Source organism: Portunus trituberculatus, chromosome 42 (assembly GCF_017591435.1).
Source record: "Portunus trituberculatus isolate SZX2019 chromosome 42, ASM1759143v1, whole genome shotgun sequence".
Lineage (NCBI taxonomy): Eukaryota > Metazoa > Arthropoda > Malacostraca > Decapoda > Portunidae > Portunus > Portunus trituberculatus.
Genome location: NC_059296.1, coordinates 10,156,938 through 10,176,937, shown reverse-complemented (window position 1 = coordinate 10,176,937; position 20,000 = coordinate 10,156,938). Strand labels below are relative to the sequence as shown.

The following is a 20,000-nucleotide window of genomic DNA, read 5'->3' as shown; positions in this document are numbered from 1 at the left end:
CAAGGCTTTCAGAAGTGTAACACCTGCAAGTTTCCAGACTGAGACACAGGTGGGAAAAAATGCGTCGGCTGTCCCTCGCTATGCATGTCTAGCTGAGGGGACGAAAAACGACCTTGGTACACTCACCTTCAGCAGCAGCAGAACCAGCATCAGCAGAACCAGCACCAGCAGAACGGAAACACCACACTGCTTCCTGAAACTAGAGACAAAAGGAAAATTATAACCCGTGTATATTGTGTAATATGATATATTAAATTTACCTCATACGTGAAATTACAAAATTATTTTTCCCGAGAGAAGGGAAGCGTTAGTCATGCAATATTTCAGGGAAAAAAGATCTTGCTTTACCAAAAAAGACAGTAGCAGTAAAGATATTCTTGATATATATATATATATATATATATATATATATATATATATATATATATATATATATATATATATATATATATATATATATATATATATATATTGGTGGGTGATGGAAAGAAACTCAGGAGTATATATATTTCTCCAACGTATATATATATATATATATATATATATATATATATATATATATATATATATATATATATATATATATATATATATAGAGAGAGAGAGAGAGAGAGAGAGAGAGAGAGAGAGAGAGAGAGAGAGAGAGAGAGAGAGAGAGAGAGAGAGAGAGAGAGAGAGAGAGAGAGAGAGGCACAAATGTGCTGAGATTGCATAGTCCAATAACAAACTGATTGTATGACAAATATAATCAAGTTCTTCACTTTGTGTTACACGCTCACGTTTTCTTTTACCCCCTCTCTCCTTCCCGAAAAAAAAAGGCATTATGAGGCAATAAATCCGTCGGTAAACTGGGCGTGTTCGCTCGAGCAGCAACTCATGACTGGAGGAGCTCCCGCCAGAGGGTTGCGGAGGGCTGGTGACGAACGGCTGCCCGACAACGCGCCTCACGACGCTCGCCAAGCCTGTGAGGGACGCTGACAGCTCCTGATTCACTCTGAGAAATTCTGACACGCTTATCGAGAACATCTGGCTTGTAGCACCGCCCTTCCTCCTTCCCTCCTCTCCATTCCTCGCCTTCTCCCTTCCTCCTCTTACTCTTCCTCGCTCAACCGCCGCAACGCTCAATATCCAACTGAACCTAAGCGGCAGATTGCTCTACATCTCCCCACAAGTACAGTACCTGCCGCTGTTTGCCGCTGACCACACATCATTTCCTATTGCTGAAGACCTTTATATTTCACCCTTCCATCAAAACAATAATGACTTAACTGAACACGAAGGAGAAATACAAGAGCAATAATTAAGACCCTAACAACGTATAAGTCCCTACCTTCAATTTCAGCAGGTATACTTAACAACAATAAAGTAAAAAAAAAAAAAAAATCGCAAATAAAACAAAATAAAAGAGGTCAATTAAGCAGAGTGTCAGGTAAGAAAAGGCGTATCATGAAAACAAAACCCTGAAAATAACAAGGTACAAAAAAAATAATAAAATTAATAAAAAAAAAAGGAAATAGAGATAACGAAAAAAAAAATGAAAAAAAAAGGACGAAAGGCCAATTGGAAGAGAATGACTCCCTTGTTTCCTTTATTGCTTCCCACTTTTGTTATTGTTGTCAGGGACGTATTTAGCGCGCGGGAAAGGGAACAATGCACAGTGGTCCTTCCCTCCATCCCTCCCCGTGCCTCCCCCTCCCACACCTCCATCCTTCCCTCCTTCCTCCCACACTATTGATAACGCCGCTGGTCAAAGGCGTCCGTAGAGGAGCTCCCGGAGGAAAATGAGGACCATGCGACACCTCTGCAGGGAGGAAGAAGAGGAGGAAGAGGAGGAGAAGGAGAACGAGGAATAAGAACCATTGCAATACCATTCACCACCACCACGGTCACCACCACCACCAAAACCGCCTCCATCGCCGCCGCCGTCGCTATCGTCATCAAAATATTAGTGAGAGTAATAAATTAACGCTAAGATCGCCGACAATGCAACTTGCGATATTGATCGGTTGTCACATAACCTTGTTTCAGTCTTTCCTTCTTTTTCTTCCTCCTCTTGGCTTATCTTCCATCTCTCTCTCTCTCTCTCTCTCTCTCTCTCTCTCTCTCTCTCTCTCTCTCTCTCTCTCTCTTTATTTCTAGCATTCTTCTTCCCTTTCTCTCTCTTTCTCTGTCTCTCTCTCCTATATTTTCGTTTTTGTTATTTTATCGCGTCCCCTTTGCGAATCACCCTCTCCCCTTGCATTTCTTTCTTCATTTTCCCCGTTCCTCTTCCTCCCTATCCCTTTTTCCTCCAATATTTCTGCTTTACTCCGTCCTTCCCGCCCTCCTCCTTACCAATATCCAAACTAAAATACTTTTCTTCTCCTCTCCTTCCTCCCTACCTTCTTACCCTGCCTCCCAATATTCAAGCCAGAACACTTATCTTCCTTTTCCCTGCCTCTCTCCCTGCCTTTCTCCTTCCAATTTTTTTCCTCTTTCCTTCCCTATAACCCTCCCTCCAATCCTCCTCCTTCCTTTCTTCCTCTTTGACTCCTCCTCCCTCCTCTCCTCTTTCCTTTCCTCCTCTCACTGGATCGAGCAAACCTTCAAACAAGCGATTGAAAAGACTTCAAATTATTCATTGTTCTTGCTGTTGACTAAGGTCTCTGAAGGATATAAATCTGCCCTGCGATTGGTTCCCGAGACACCGAACTCGTTTCCTAATTGGCTCTCCCGCCAGTGAGTTTCCTTCTCTTGAGTCAGATTATCATTTTGGTCTTTTCCTCGTCAATCTGGACTTTCCGTCTCTCTCTCTCTCTCTCTCTCTCTCTCTCTCTCTCTCTCTCTCTCTCTCTCTCTCTCTCTCTCTCTGCGATTTATGAAGCAAACTTCCAGGAACATGATGAACTTCGGTCCAGCAGAGAGAGAGAGAGAGAGAGAGAGAGAGAGAGAGAGAGAGAGAGAGAGAGAGAGAGAGAGAGAGAGAGAGAGAGAGAGAGAGAGAGAGAGAGAGAGAGAGAGAGAGAGAGAGAGAGTATACGATATTTTTAGAAATGTATGTTTAAAGACATTTGTATTAGATTCTATTTACGAAACAGACACATAAACACATTTGTCAAATCAGATATATGTACGTAGGTTAGTAAATAAGTAAAAAGAGATAAACTAGTAAATAATAAGCAAATACAGACAAAAAAATAATAAAAAGCTTTCACCAGTACTCGCCAGTTCCTATATCACTTATTCTTGTATTATTTAACCCTCATTTACCCACACACACACACACACACACACACACGCCCGGTAGCTCAGTGGTTAGAGCGCTGGCTTCACAAGCCAGATGACCGGGGTTCGATTCCCCGGCCGGGTGGAGATATTTGGGTGTGTCTCCTCACGTGTAGCCCTGTTCACCTAGCAGTGAGTAGGTACGGGATGTAAATCGAGGAGTTGTGACCTTGTTGTCCCGGTGTGTGGTGTGTGCCTGGTCTCAGGCATATCCGAAGATCGGAAATAATGAGCTCTGAGCTCGTTCCGTAGGGTAATGTCCGGCTGTCTCGTCAGAGACTGCAGCAGATCAAACAGTGAAACACACACACACACACACACACACACACCGTTACACAAGAATCAACAAAACCTACACACCGTGGTCTTAGGGTGACTCTGATCAACCAAGGCTTACATTGCTGTAGGATTTACCTTTCATTACTTCAATCATATATTTTCTTATAACTTTGATAGGATTACCACAACAAACTAACCTGCACCACGTTCTCTTTCACTTTCAGACGATCATTGCTATTCCTCCTTCACCTCACCACCCTTACACAAACCCTCACTTCCCTTTACCAATGATTCTGAATACCGCCCTACCTCTCCATCTGCCAAGCCCCAGTTTCCACTATGTCGTCTTTTCTCCTCTCTGTCTCTATGCCCCTCCCACCTTCACGTCTCTCTCGCTGCCAATGGACCTCTCAGCCCTACAAAAAAGGCAAGCTCCTGGTGGTGGTGACGGGAGGCCGGGTTCCTGCCTACATATATCATGCCTGACGCCCTAATAACGCCTCTCTGACCTCTCACTTATCGCTGATACTTCACTTACTGTGGAGGAAAGAGTCCAGAAAAGTTAATAGTGGTACTGGTGGTGTGTTGAAAGTGACGAAGGTGAAGAGAAGGAGAAAAAAATCTTATAAAGATAGAAAAGACAGGAAGTAATGTGAATTTTAGTAAGATGTAAAATAAAACTTAACGGTAAGATGTCGAAAGTATTTGCCGAAAAATAATGTTTAGTGATGCTTATTCAAGGAAGGTGATTTTGATAACGTACTTATGTTACACAATAAATATTCTCAGTAGAGGATGAGCTGCTTTCCTGGCTACAGGTTTCAGTAGGAGATAGAAAGAGGAAAAAGTCGAAAAACATGAAACTAGGAAAAAATTGAAGTAGAGGTTAAAACTGAGTTGGAAGAAAAGAAACAAGAAAACGAAAAAGAAGATGGTATGAAAATGAAAATGTAGTAAAAGAGGAAATGGTAGTGGAAAGGGGAAAGGAAGGGAAAGGAGAGGGAAAGACGAGAGGAAGAGGGGAGGAAAGCTGCACAGAAAATGGAAGAGGAGAAGAAGGTGGACTAGGTTAAAATTAAACGGGATGGAAAATTGTTATGGGAAAGGAGGGAGGGAGGGAAGAGAAGATAGAAAAAAAAGCAGAGGAAAAGGAAGTAAATATGCAAAAACTCCGGAAGAGAGAAAAAAAGAGTAAAGCAAAACGGCAGGTTGTAAAAAGAAAAGGAGAAAAGGAAAAGGAAAGAAGATCAGACAGGAGAAAAAGATGGATCAGGTCAAAACTAAGGGAGATGAAAGATGAATAAAAAAAAGAATGAGGGAAAATGAAAAAAAGAAAACAAAAAAAAAACACCAAAAGAAAACTTAAGAAAAATAAATAAGAGGAAAAATGGAAAAGGGAAAAAAGGAGAACATTGAGAAAGGAGGGTAAAGTAGGTTGAGGCATTATTGGGGAAGGGAAGTAACATTGTTGGGTGTGGGGAGTAGACAGAGGTGCAGGGCAGGGCGGGACGGAACGGGGGTCGGGCGGGGCGGGGCGGGGCGGGACGGATCCATTGGGCGCTATTACGGAACAAGTTAAATGAGTTTCAAAGACAACTTGGGACACCGAGAACCCAGGTGCTGTACGCCATGACTTAGAGAGAGAGAGAGAGAGAGAGAGAGAGAGAGAGAGAGAGAGAGAGAGAGAGAGAGAGAGAGAGAGAGAGAGAGAGAGAGAGATACACAGTCCAACATGCAAACATACTCTTATTTTTATCCTTTTCGTTCTCCTGCTCCTCTTCCTTCTCCTCCTTTCATTCTTCCATTCTTTTCCTCTCTCGCTCTCCCTGTTTCTCTTCCCTCCATTTTATCTTCTTTCTATTGTTCCCTTATTGCATCTCCTTCGTTCTTCTTTCTTTCTTTCTTTCTTTCTTCTTCTTTTCTCGTCCACTATGTCCTGTTTCCATTTTCTCATCCTCCTTCTCTTTCTCCTCCTCCTCCTCCTCCTTTCACTTCAGTTTCCCTCTTGTACTTTCCTCTCCTTTGCTTCCATCCAATCTATTTTATCTCTTGCCATGCCTCGTCCGTAGCAATTTCTTCTTTTCCTTATATTTCCCTCAATTTATTCAAGACCATTCTTATTATTCAGTGTTATTCATTCTATTTTGTTTATTTCACTGAATATATTCTTTTTTCTTATTTCATTGATTTTTCCTTCCTTTTCTTGATTTTCTAGACTTTATGCAGTTTTGTTTTCTTATTTTTTTCTAGTTAGTGGAAAATTTTAAAATGAGAAACTTTGATGAGCTTAATCTCGCCTTTATAAACCTTGATGATGATGTTTATTGCTAATTGCTCCACTACAATCACTGACGTCACTATCAACACCAATACCACCTCCAGGACTGTTCCCCACCGCTAACTACTACATAAAAACACAAAGGAAGCTGCTACAAACTATGTGATCTACATCCTTACATTAACCCCTTTAGTATTGGGGTGCATTTTTTACCATGAGTTTTGTGTATGCTTAGACGATTTTATTTAGATTAACAAGGATCTATGGAGGTTAGAAGATACGTGGCCATAGTCTTCACTACTTTAATCCCTTCAAATGTTTCTGAAGCTGTATCAAATCATCAAATAGTAAGCAGAATGACATATGAAAGCGCGTCATGTTACTGAAAGGGTTACTATTACTACCACCAATACTACCGCCATCACTACCACTCATAACTACTGCAGACATTGCCACAACACCTCAACCACTATTACCACAAGCACTACAAACACTACCACTATCAAATTTACTGCTAATAATCCAATAATCTTCACTAATCAACACCACAACATCACACCAACACCCCCACAATATCACCATACATACCACTACTTTCAAAAACACCCCTACACCCTTACACCATACACCATACCACCACCACTACCATCACCACGTAAGGACCCTTTAGGTATATCCTCCTTGTGTTTAAGCAAATCCAGTGTTCCCCATCGAGGTTCTACATACTGGTGGGTGTCTGGAGGCAGGAGGAGGAGGAGGAGGACAACAACATAGAGGAAGAGAACAAGGAGAATGATGAGAACTAGAAAGACAAGAACGGTGAAATGGAAAAGGAAAATAAGAGATGAAAACCAGGAAGAGGACAAAAAGAAAGTGGATGAGGAGGAAAAGGTAAAAAGATAAAGAAATGGGGAGGATTGGTAAAGAAATGAAGAAAGACAAGAGGAGGAGGAGGAGGAGGAGGATAAGAAGATAACGAAAACGACAAAAATAAGAGAACACAAGAATAAAATAAAAACAAAGCAAAAAAAAAAAAACGTGAAATACGACAAGGACAAAAGGAAAAAGACGAGAAGGCAGATAAAAGGCGGAAAAAAAGAAGAATGATGCTAAGTAGTACTAGACAACGGAAACAAGAACAAAAAGGAAAAAGAAGGGAGAGAAGGAGTGGGCATAAGGAGTACAATCGTGGCAGGGAAGTAATGGTGTACAACAAAGCGTGACTCAAGTACTATGGGGCAGAGAGGCCTTTACTTGGGTCGCTTTATAGGACAGAATACCGATAAATCCCTAACTTTGCCCCTTCCCCCCTTTTCCCTTCCTTCTCCTTCCTCTTCAACGTTCCACTTCCCGTCCCTCTTTCTTTCCCCGTGTGTCTTCCTCCCAGTCCTCCTCCAAGGGTCATCATATTGCAGGTCACACTCAGAGGTGGTCGGAAAAGGCCGTTACTAGTGTTTGCTCTTACTTTTCATCACAGTTTCCCTTAGAAAAAAAAATGTGTAAAGCAACATTTCGATCAATAACAATATTAAAAATACACATGAAAAAACAAAACATATAAACCACATAAAACATAACAACACCATCAATAACTACAGTCACTAACAACAAATAATAGCAACAACAACAGCAAGTAAAAAAAAAAAAAAACAATACAAATAAGAAAAAAAAAATAATCCCTGACTACCCTACAACACTAACCTTGAAAGCATATTTCTTCTCGTCTATTTTCCTTCTCCTGAGGGAGGCGAAAGATCTAATTTGATTTTGAATAACTTCCTTGTATTCTATTCCCTGCTCTTCCTCGCCCCGCCTAACAGAAGAGGAGCGGCATTTTATGGGGTGAAAAATACGAAAATTGAGTTTGGCTGCCGAGTGTTTACTGGAGGGCCTAAGAGAGCCCTTTCCTCCCCTCCTTACCCACCACTCCCCTCTGCACCTCCTCTTTCCCTACATTTCTACCCACTGCCTCTTTCCCTCCTACATACTTAGCAGCCTGATGGAGATACAGGGACGAAGCAGCACGGAGGAATAAGATGGAGGTGTGTGAGGGAGTAGGGATGGAGATGAGAGACGGAGGGAAGATATGGAAGAGAAAGGCAGAGTGAGAAAAATATGAGAAGGAAAAGGTTCGTTATGTTAGAAGAACAGTAATGCAGGGAGGAGGAGGAATGAGAGAGAGAGAGAGAGAGAGAGAGAGAGAGAGAGAGAGAGAGAGAGAGAGAGAGAGAGAGAGAGAGAGAGAGAGAGAGAGAGAGAGAGAGAGAGAGAGAGAGAGAGAGAGAGAGAGAGAGATTAATATTACCTAACACCCACTAAAATGCTAAACTGATATAATGCACATTTCATCCCACATTTCCACAATAATCAGGCAAGCCGCACCTTTCCTTATCAGTCTCCGTGTGTGTCTGTGTCTCCCTACAAAACCCACGTTCTAATTAGCAGTTATCGAAACATCTCTCCAATTAGGATTAAAGGTAAGCTTCCGTCATCCCTGCAGTAATTAGTCCAGGTTATCAATGCATCACTCCCACCCCCTAATTCCCTCCACTAATCCGGCATTTGTCACCTCAGTAAGATAATTAGTAAGGCGGAAAGCTCCTCGATATTCCTTTTTTGTCATTCGCACCACGAAAAAAAAAGAGGGAAGGGGGAAATACTGAGCACACTACGTGAATTTACATAGACAGAAAGGCATTTTTTTTTTTCAACATTTCACTCTTTTCTGTGTGAATCCGAATATTTATCGCGTTTTTGTGACGGATTTCAAGCGTGTTTCTGTCCATCTATCAATTACGATGAAGGCTTAAGCTATCAGGAATCCACACGCTGATGAATTCATTCCTAAAGCTGACGAATACTGAGCAAAGGGAAGACGGAACACCATCAAGTGCAAGAAGAGAAAAAAGCGAGAGAAGCGAGGGACAAAGGCAGATAAGAAATATATGTATAAGTACGAGGGGAGCATGAGGAGAGAAGCATTGTGGAACGAAGGAAAAAATAAAGGATTCAAGCCAGTGAGGGAATTATTCAGGCAAGTATGCATAATCAAGAAGCCAAGTTAGGAAAAAATACCTTATGAAGTAGTTAGTGAAACGAAAGAAACGGGACGAGAAGAATGAAGACAATTGGGTAGGAAGAGAAGATGACGAAGACGAGGAAAAGTAGGACAAGGACGAGGGTGTGGAAGATAATAAGGACGAGGCTTAGGACGAATTAGCGAAGGACAAAGATGGAAAAGAACAAGACAAAGACGAAGGAGGCGATGAGTAAAAGAAAAATAAATAGAAAAAGGACGAGAACGAAGTCACTGGCGAGGATATTAAGGAAAAATAGAACGAGGACGCCGATAATGATGAAAACACACAAAAAAAGAAATAAGGACGTGGAGTGGAAAGAAAAGATAAAAGCAAGAATGAGGAAGAAGAGTACAAGGAGGGACAAGAACGATGATGAATAAAGGGACAAAAAAAGTGAGGATGAGATTAACTAAAGCAGGAACGAAGGTAAAGAGGATTAAGATAACGATGGAGAGGACATTGAAAACGAAAATAAAAGAACTAAGAAATGATGAAAGCAGGACGTAAAGGGGAAACCAAAGTTGGGTACGACAGAATGGGAAAATTAACAAGAAATTCTGCAGGTACGTGTGTTCTAAGCTACTAATAGCGGACAAGTAGCACATCAGCACATCGCCTCATTCACAACAGATATCTCTCACTAACATATCAATTTCCAACGCTGGTCAAACAAGGAACACAGATTGGGAGGACATTATGCTCAAAGGGTTCCTCGTAAAATTATAATGTACCAATGTTGTAAAAATCGCGTCCAGGAATAACGGTAAGGCAAAGCAGGATTGTTGTGCGCTTTTTTCTTCATTTCTGCGGTCGAATTCCATTTAAAAAGCAAGAGAAAGGAAGAGGAAAATATTATAAATTGTCTTAAGTCTGCCGCATTAAACGTGTAGAACAATAAGGAAAATGTTAAAAAAAAAAAAAGCTTAACACTCTCTGCGCGCACACACACACACACACACATCAAGTCTTTGCGCCATAAATCACCCGCCAGACAAGTCACCTGACGCCAAAGCGCCACAGAAAGTCAGCATTAAAACGAAAATAAATCACGACCCGGGTTTGTCCTACGTCGGTCTCGAATAAAGCCCGACCATTAACCAAACCTAAAAGCCGTAAGAGCTGCAGGTATTTTCCTTAAATCAGACGCGACGCCCCGAGCCACCGCCGCTTTGCCGCACACAGGCGGAAGCAGTAAGGTACATCGCGCTTGACTTACGGAGTCATTAGGGCCCGGCGACTGAGAGCTTGGTCTGTCCCGCTGACTTACCGCTACCGGCCAGGGATGCCTCCTCCCCTTGACTCACTGCCGCCTGCTCTTTTTGCTGCCTTATTGGTGGATGCTGCTGTGCCCGGACTGTGACTTACTGTAACTTTACCATGTCTGTTCCCGATGATGTGACTGATGACGTACTAGTGAGTTATTGGGTGCTATCCTAATTATAAAGTTCGTGTGACCGGTTTCTTACTGATGACTTGCTTGGACATTCCTTGATTTTTGCCTTTTCTTTATTTAGCTTTTTAGATCAATCCTTCCTTACACTATTTATTATTTTTAGAAATCAGACAAATCTAAACCATAAATCAAGCGAGTAAGTGAATATGAGTAAACATACGAATGAAAATTAGTGTTATATGAATGCGAGAGTCAAGAAGGAAGTATGAAAGGAGTTCAAATACATAAACTCGTGCTACTCAACAAAGCGAATACATGGGAGTGTATTAATCTGGGATACGTTTGCTTCTTTCCCCCACCCGTCCTGCCGCACCCTCCGTCATGCATACAAGGCAGCGAGTATTATCCCTTAACACGCCCCAAGCAACGAGGTGTAATCCAGGCTGCTCTGCTCAGCTCTGCTCGGCGACCCCACCGCCAGTGTAGCAAAATTTGACGTTCATACATTATATAGCGAGCAGCGTGACGGACTGACTCGACGCCTGGACGATGAAATGATGGAAGAAAAGAGAAATAAACCATGGCATGAACATTATTTCCAGGTTATTGTTGCCGGGACGTGTGAAGCTTTCGTGAATAAAAAAAATGTATATTCCAGTTTACGTTTCTCTCATCCTCCGTCGCCTTTAATATGCGTCCTCACCGGCAAGACGCAGGAGAGGAGCAGCAGCAGCAGCAGCAGAAAGAGGAGGAGGAGGAGGAGGAATGCGCTGCACAAAGAAGGGTTTCTGCGACGACCGATATCAAAGCGGGACGATAATTGGCCCTGGCGGAGGCGAGAGACAGGGCGACGGAGGTGGGTGTTAATGACCTGAGGGGAAGAGGTGGAGGTGGAGGACAAATCGACTCTGCGTAAGAGGATAATAATGGGGAGGGGACACCGGCGGAATATGAAGGAGCCAGGTGCAAGGGGTTCGGCGAGAGGAAAGCAAATGAGTAAGAGGGAAGAGGGGATTCAGAGAGGACGAGGGAAAGGAAAGGAAGGGTTGAATAATAGCTGCAAGAAGGAAGGCAAGGAAGAAATGGGGGAACTTACACCATCAGAGAGGCAGGTAAGAAGGGAAAGGGAGACGGAAAACTACCTCGTCAAGGAGGGATGTGCATATCAGGAATGCAAGGCTCAAGGGGAAAGCAGAGCGACCCTCCAAACACGGCAATTAAAAGGGAAATAACGCTTGCAACACAGATGTTCGCACACTTGATGGCAAATATATATAAATTATAATTCTCTCTCCTAACCTAAGCTCCAGCCTGGCACTGACAAATATAGAGATAGATATGTATGTATATAATATATTTGTACTATATTTATCTATATCTCTATAGATATATTTACCTATATCTCTAGATACCTATATCTATCTATATTTATCTATGTCAGTGCCAGGCTGGAAGTTCTATATCTAGCTAAAGGAGGAGCATGTCAGCAACCACTTTAGACTAGATAACTGGGGAGATAGTACTCAAGACCTAAGGAATTATAAAACACTTTAAAGTTGAATATAAATTATTAAGACAATACATATACACCACAAAAACAAAAAGTAGCAGGAACAGCCACGCCTACTCGGCCGGGAACCACACGGGACCTCAGGTCTTGCGTCACCATGTTGTCTTGACTCGTAGAGTAACCCTCGCAGAAGCCAGCTGCGAAGAGGCCGCCGTGGAACACGTACAGTTGATGGGAGGAAGGTACTTGTCCCATACGAAGTTAGTCGGCAGGAGCGCTGGAATACACCCTAGACCGGGGGTGTGGGTGGGGTGAAAGAAGGGTTGAGGCGAGAACGTTGGCTGGTCCTCCTAAGCTGGTTTCGTCACTGGCAAGAGTGGAGACTTCATCTGAAAGTGTATGCCAGATTTACTTGAGCTCTCTCCTCTCCAGGACTTTAAGGACCATTCTAAAATAAAAGAATTTTATTAGAATCAGGGAGAACAACAACCTCATCACCAGGCTTGCATTGTCTGCAATGGGATCTTAAGTCAAAGTAGGACCCGTAATTAGCAGTACTCACAGCTTCTTGGGCGGCGAGCTGAGCAGTCTTGAAGTTTATCCCGCAGCTTGATGACGTGCTGTAGACTGGTCCGGTCGCTCTCCTCCAAAAGTTTGTCCTCCCACAATCCTTTAAAACAGGAGGTGGTCCCGGCACACACCGGGCATAAAGGACATCGAAGGCGGAGAAGCCGGTACGATCACTAGGCAGTTCCCGGAGTGCAAAATGTGCAGGAATAAGGTACCGATGCCATTCTCAGAGTTTTTCCTGGCAAATCTTCCGAAGGACGGCTTCGAGGGGACCGTGCAACCTTTCTACCAGTCCGTTCCCAGCGGGGTGGTACGAGGTAATGAACTGTGGCTCCACGCCACGAAGTTTGAGGAGCTCGGCCATTAGTTGCGACGTGAACCGAGTTCCTCTATCGCCGAGGATCTCATATGAGGAATTCCGACTCTGAAGATGCCTCAGCGACAGACGGAATCCACGTCCTTCAGAAGAATCGCTTCAGGAAATCCTGTGGTAAAGGCAATAAGGGTCAGTATGTACTTGTGGCCTTCGGAAGAAGGTGGAAGTGGCCCAACGGCATCACCCGAGAGAAGGGCTCAGTCACCACAGGCAAGGATTGGAGAGTAACAGGCTTGACCCGCCCCCTTGATACTTGCGTTGGCAGATGTCGCAGGAGCGGCAGTAGTCTCAGATGTCCGAGGCCATGGCAGGCCAGAAGAAGTGTTCACTGACCTTGACCTCGACAGTCGGAAGGGACAACCAGCACGCGTTTTCCGAACTTCCCAGGATGGATAGAGGTTGTCCGACACAGGCCTTATCACGGCCAGTAGCTAGTGAGGGTTCCAAACTGGGAAGAACAAGAGGGTGAAGGCGTTTCATGCGGCCAGAGCCAGCAAGAGTTTGTACAGCACCTACACGCTCGGCCATGGGTTGCGACACGTCGGGTTGAGTCAGGGCAGCTGCAGCACCATTCCCTTGAAGGGAGACGGAGGTCACGTGGACAGGAAAAGGGTAGGCAGGATCGTCAGGTTTACGGGCTCCTGGAATGGTCACCAAGCTGAACTGTTGCAAACTAGATTGGGGCTCGAACAGCACCAGCCCAACCATCTTAGTAAGGACACTTCAAGTAAATGTTTAACTACAGGGAACTGCTCAGCGCGGCCTAGGTAGTCATAAACGGTTACCTGTCTGCAATTGGTGGTGTCTACGTCATGTAGGCCTTCATCGGAGACTAGGAGACTGGTACAGCCAGTGTCGCGGAGAACGGTGGAGATCCAAGAACCCGTTTATGATCCCTCCAACACAGTAGGTATACTTCGACATTTCTATGTCGAAAACAGAAACCAACCGTGTGTTGACGTACGGTCACTTTCAAATGCGCGAGGATTTTTATGGCACCGGGGCCGGATGTGTCCTTCGCCGCAGTTGTGACACTTCAGTGGAGGTAGGATTTCAGTGGAGGTAGGATTTCTGGAAGAGTCAGATCAGGGATGCAACTTCCGCGTCTTCGTGTTAATTTGACAGTGGGACGTCTTCGGATACGCATTACGACTGGAAGCCCAATCATCTGCCAGCTGTACAGCTTTGAGAGATACACATTCCTCGTTCCTTGACAAACGAAGGTCTGGAGACAGGAAAGAAATAGATCATAAACCATGAAATCCTTGAGAACGTCAAAGGAAGATCCAACTTTGCAAGACTCCAGCCACTGGATGTTGAACTATTGGTAGGTTTCACCAGGCTTGCTCGATCTGAAATTATAAAACACTTGAAATTCAATATAAATTATTAAAACAAATACTCCACAATAACAAAACGTAGCAGGAACAGCCACACCCACTCGGCCGGGAACCACACGGAACCAAAGGTCTTGACGTGTAAACTAACCCTCGCAGAAGCCAGATGCGAAGAGGCCACCGTGGGACACGTACAGTTGATGGAAGAAAGATACTTATCCCACACGAAGTCCGTCGGCAGAAGCGCTGGAATACACCCCAGAGTGGGGGGGTGGATGGGTTGAAGAAAAAGTTAAGAGAACGTTGACTGCCCAATCCATGCAACTCGCTCGAACCGAGAGAGGGAGTGATAGACGCTCAAGGTCTTCTTCAGGTGAAAGCTGGCCACTCATTGCCGGACTATCAGGAGTGGTGGCAGACGTTGACTCGTATAGACCCGTAGGAGGGAGGTACCGACAAGGAGGGGGGGAGGCGACAACGTGGCCGACCCCCTAAACCAAACTCGAACTTCGAACTACTGTTTCGAAAAAAGACAACAACTGTAATAGTGTAAAAGGGGCTGTTAATTACCTTTACCTGTTAATGCAAAAGGGAGTGTGTGTGTGTGTGTGTGTGTGTGTGTGTGTGTGCGCGCGCGCGCGAGGAAGCATGTACAATAATGTGTTTAGACATAACAAGGGTAGTTAGGTATTTCGACCCTTACAATATATATATATATATATATATATATATATATATATATATATATATATATATATATATATATATATATATATATATATATATATATATATATATATCTGTTAAAGTCTGCAACATTGTTTACTTTGTAAGATGTTTTTTCAATGCTTCTTACTAGTGAACAGATATTCTCATTAAAATATCTTAACCGAGGGCGATATTCTTTTTCTTGATCAGCTGGTGTGTTGGTGTTTGTTTTCTTTCCAGGTACCTTTCGGCCTCCTCTAAGTAAACAGTGCAATTACTGCTGTAGACTTTAACAGATCATGCATTCAGAATGGCCTCTTACTAATATATATATATATATATATATATATATATATATATATATATATATATATATATATATATATATATATATATATATATATATATATATATATATATATATATATATATATATATATATATATATATATATATATATATATATATATATATATATATATATATATATATATATATATATATATATATATATATATATATATATATATATATATATATATATATATATATATATATATATATATATATATATATATATATATATATATATATATATATATATATATATATATATATATATATATATATATATATATATATATATATATATATATATATATATATATATATATATATATATATATATATATATATATATATATATATATATATATATATATATATATATATATATATATATATATATATATATATATATATATATATATATATATATATATATATATATATATATATATATATATATATATATATATATATATATATATATATATATATATATATATATATATATATATATATATATATATATATATATATATATATATATATATATATATATATATATATATATATATATATATATATATATATATATATATATATATATATATATATATATATATATATATATATATCGCTGACCAAGAGCAACGTGAAGAGCGAAATAAAGAAAAGGCCCAATTACTGGCCAGTTCCCTTGCAGATCCGAACTAGTTGGCCAAGAGAAAGGAGGTTAAATTAAGTCAAGTCATAGGAAGTTGGACATTCAGTAAGATATAATCATAAAATACATACGCTTATAAAAGAAGAATAGTAATCTAAGACTCTTAATTCATAAATAAATCGTAAAATAAACAAGCCAATGAGGGAAGTATGGCGGGAAGAGGCGGCGCGGGATGTTGGTAAACACCAAAGTTGAACCTATATAATATAATAGGCAATGATCATACCCAATTACATTTCTCCCACTTGCTCTCTATCATACCTCCCTCCTATCTCCTCCTGACAGTTTTAAGATCGTAGTCACCCAGGTCATATGTGATCTCTGCCAGCCCTAATGAACATCTGCATTAATCTATGTGAAGTTTTCAGTCCAGCAGACACCGGCTTCTCGCCACAATTATCCCTTCATATCTGTCCCTTGGCCACTAGCGCTGACATGGACATAGGAGAGAGTCAAATACATATTCTTACTCCTCTCTCCTCTCCTCATCCACTATCCATCAATTTTCCGCCAAACACACGCACTTTCAAAACACTCACATGAACTACTTAGTCCATCAGTCCCTCTGCCGCTGAGGATAAAAAGTGCCCGGATGTTCCCATGCACGCAAAGATTCAACCAAAAAACTAAACCGCATTGTATATTAGAATAATAATAATAATAATAATAATAATAATAATAATAATAGTAAGATAATGTTATATATTTTCAATCTATATATTTTTTCCAGTAAAGTATGACTATATATAATAACTGAAATGACATTCTCTCAAATTCAGTAGTTTGGTTGCCTAGCTGAGGAACCGCCCTGCCAGACGAAATATTAAGTTCTCTGTCTTAAATTAATCATATTATTCTACCCATTTGCCTTTACACATAACGCTCTCATGGCATCCAATATCGTAAAATATCATAATACCGCAAGACCAGCACCATAATGCAAAGAAAGAAAGACCAGTATTAATACTACGAGTATTCAGTACGGTTGGCTGCCACGTGACGTCCCACTGTAAGCATCGTTATCACTGACGGTCATTCAATCACTACACGAGGCTACTGCTAAACAAAACCTTGCCTGTGTTAATCGACCATTTACACTCTGTGCTTACCCTGTAGTCTTCAGCAGTCTTAACACACATACGACATAACAGACCATGGAGTCTAAGTTAAAGACTGCTGTGACTAAAAGTGTTCATGTTAATAGTTATTCAAAACTAAAAAAAAAAAAAAAGACAATACAAATGAAAGAGAGAGAGAGAGAGAGAGAGAGAGAGAGAGAGAGAGAGAGAGAGAGAGAGAGACTATATATCATGGAAAAAAATGCGTAAGAAGTGGGGAGAGGGACAGCTCAGGCACAGTCGGCGGGGAGGGTTGTGTTGGATCTGTGATGAGCACCCGAGATACGTCGCTGCCACACGCATTATAATGAGGCGAAGCGTGGGGGAGGCACGAGGAGGGATTTTCGTGTCGAATAAAGTGCTGGAACGATATGCTGAGGAATTACAGAGGGATCTACTACCGATGCTCCCCTCCTATGCTCTCCTTGCCTCATTCACGATTGTTGTTCTCTCTACTACGACACAAAACAGAATAAGCTTTTTTTTTTCCGCCATGATCTAGAATGGTGGTAGTGATATTTCACTCCCCAAACTTCATCCTAACTGGAACACCTCGCAAACTGGAACATGTTTTTTTTTTTTTACCCATTGATAAATAAAGGCAGCAATGAACACATCCAGAAGCGCGCTGCACAGTATTTCTCAACTATTATCTCCTCGTTCTAGATATGAGGCTGCTCTCATAACGCCATGTTGCAAGAACCTGATTCTAGAGATGTAAAAATGTGTTCAATGTGTTCTTTTCCTTGTATAGAGCCTCGTTTTTCGTGATATTTTTTCTTTTATTTTTCCATCTTTTATCTTTGACACTTCTCCGCTGCACTTTCACCATTTTTTTTCCCAACACTGCCATGCCACACCCACCTTTCTCTATGCGACAGCAAAGTCACCACTGCCCACAATACAAAAATACAACCACACCCTTTTCTCTCCCTATCATGAAGCCACACCCTTTCCTCTTTCCCAGAACTCAGCCACACTCACGCCGCCCCACACCACACTATCTACATTCATCCTTTCTCCAAACAACAAAAGTCACAAACGCACATTTTTCTCTTCACCACACAGCCACACCCGTCCTCTTCCTTCTCTCTCTCTCCTCACCACAACCACAACCACACCCATGCCTCCTCACCATTTCCAAGTAACACCCCACCCTCTCATAACACTCTCCCTTAAAATGTAACTCTCCACAACCAGATAAGAGCTTTCCATTCCCCTCACCCAGCACCTCCTCCATCCATTCTCCCTGTTCCTTTTTTTCCCCTCCTTCCTTCTCTCTGTCCCTTCCTACCCTGCGCAGGTCTGCCCCAGTTTACACCAGACTCCCACTCAATACCACCTCCTCCTCCCCGTTCTACACCACTACCACCACTACTACTTCCTCCTCCTTCTCCTCCTCCTCCCTTCTCGACGCCTTATAAGAACTACAAATCTCTCTCCCGTGTTGCTCGCGTTTTTTTCTCGTGTACAGGGAGTCAGAAAAAGCAATGTTAGTAAGGCCCATTTGTCTTATAGCCATCAGATTACAGGGACTCGGTGACCCATCTTCTTGGTGCCTGATTTGTGGTTCTGTTATATAAGACGGTGTAGGGATGGCTGCGAGAAGAACAAAAGACTATACATCTAATAAATTTTGTCTGGTATTTCGGGCACATTTGCTCTCCCTTCTATCTCAACGTAGGTACTAAGCACAGGGTCCACTCCCTCGTATAACACCGACACAAAGGAAGACTTATTTGTGTAAGAACCAGGGGCATTTGGTAGAGTATTTTTTTCAGTGGTTCTCTGTTCCTCCTCTTCCTTCACCAGTGAATTCAGATCTCGCAAGCTTGTCCTACTCCCGTCTCACTCACTGCACTATATTTACTACAACTGAATGCAACACCATGTCTATGAAAAATATGATAAATTGTATGTATCTTAGAAAATTTTGCATCTTTTCTTGTTTTTTTTTTTTACACTTCGTCTTCTGTCACCGTCTTCTTCCTTTCCTTCAACCGAAACTCTATTCCTCCTCCACTCCCACGCTCTCTCTCTCTCTCTCTCTCTCTCTCTCTCTCTCTCTCTCTCTCTCTCTCTAATCTCTCCTCCACCTGGAATATTGACACTCGGCTGGAGGCAAAAAGCAACTATTAAAAACTTCGCCTCCTGCTTGCCCGAACTATACTCGACTTAAATTAAACCAGATGAAAGGAGTTGAGTCGAGGCGAGGGCGCGAAAAAGAGAAATAAAGGAGGGTCTATCGAAGTAAGCCTTTTATCTATTTACTTTTACTCGAGGTGGTCCATTAAAGGGAAGAAAGCTTGTCCATATATCATAGCATGACTCCCTCACTTCCTCTCTGTCCACTGTTATTGTCTCCCTTTTTTAGGCCTAACGACTGTCTCCCTCCCTTCTTCAGGCTTATACAGAGGAGCTATTGACTGCTTTTAACACCTACACCACACATAAATATAACACAAGGGGATGTAGTGCACGACAATAAGTGTAAGTTGTATGATGTAATTTTGAGATTCATTTTCGAGATTATAAATTTGTAGGATGGAAATAAGGGCAATGAACTTTTCTCCTTCATTCTCCTCCTCTTCTGTGCCCAATTTACTAACCTCTTCAATTTCAGGATGAGTTTTCATATTCATTCAGCTTACTATTTGGTGATTTTAGACAGTCTCAGAAATATAATGTAGAGATTAAAATAGTGAAGGTTCTGGACCATTAATCTTCTCAACTCCATAGACCCTTCCTAATGTAAATAAAATTATCAAATCACACCAAAAATTCATTATAGAAAATGCGTTTCAGTACAGAAAAGGATAAATAAAAATCTTAAATAGACGTCAATAAATACTGTACGAGTAAATTTCATGAATCTTTTTTTAGGAGCTCAAACACACACACACACACACACACACACACACACACACACACACACACACACACACACACACACACACACACACGATATTAATAATAATAACAATATAAATAACAACAACCTACGAATAATAAGAAACA

At 41.6% G+C, this 20,000-nt stretch overlaps 2 long non-coding RNA genes across 3 annotated transcripts in view; both read right to left on the bottom strand.

The window, feature by feature from the left end:
- The window catches only part of LOC123517342, a 569,643-nt gene that overhangs the window by 125,621 nt on the left and 424,022 nt on the right, over nt 1–20,000 (bottom strand). Inside the window, exon 4 of the long non-coding RNA XR_006678449.1 lies at nt 127–199. This is a non-coding gene — a long non-coding RNA (uncharacterized LOC123517342). The remainder of the gene's footprint in view (nt 1–126; nt 200–20,000) is intronic.
- On the bottom strand, nt 11,850–14,467 carry LOC123517339. Of its 2 annotated transcripts, XR_006678447.1 has the most exons (3): nt 14,239–14,467; nt 12,367–14,102; nt 11,850–12,193 (listed from the first exon to the last, which is right to left on the bottom strand). It is a non-coding gene; the product is annotated as an uncharacterized LOC123517339 (long non-coding RNA). The 2 variants fall into 2 exon arrangements; XR_006678446.1 differs by having other exon boundaries at nt 12,367–14,467.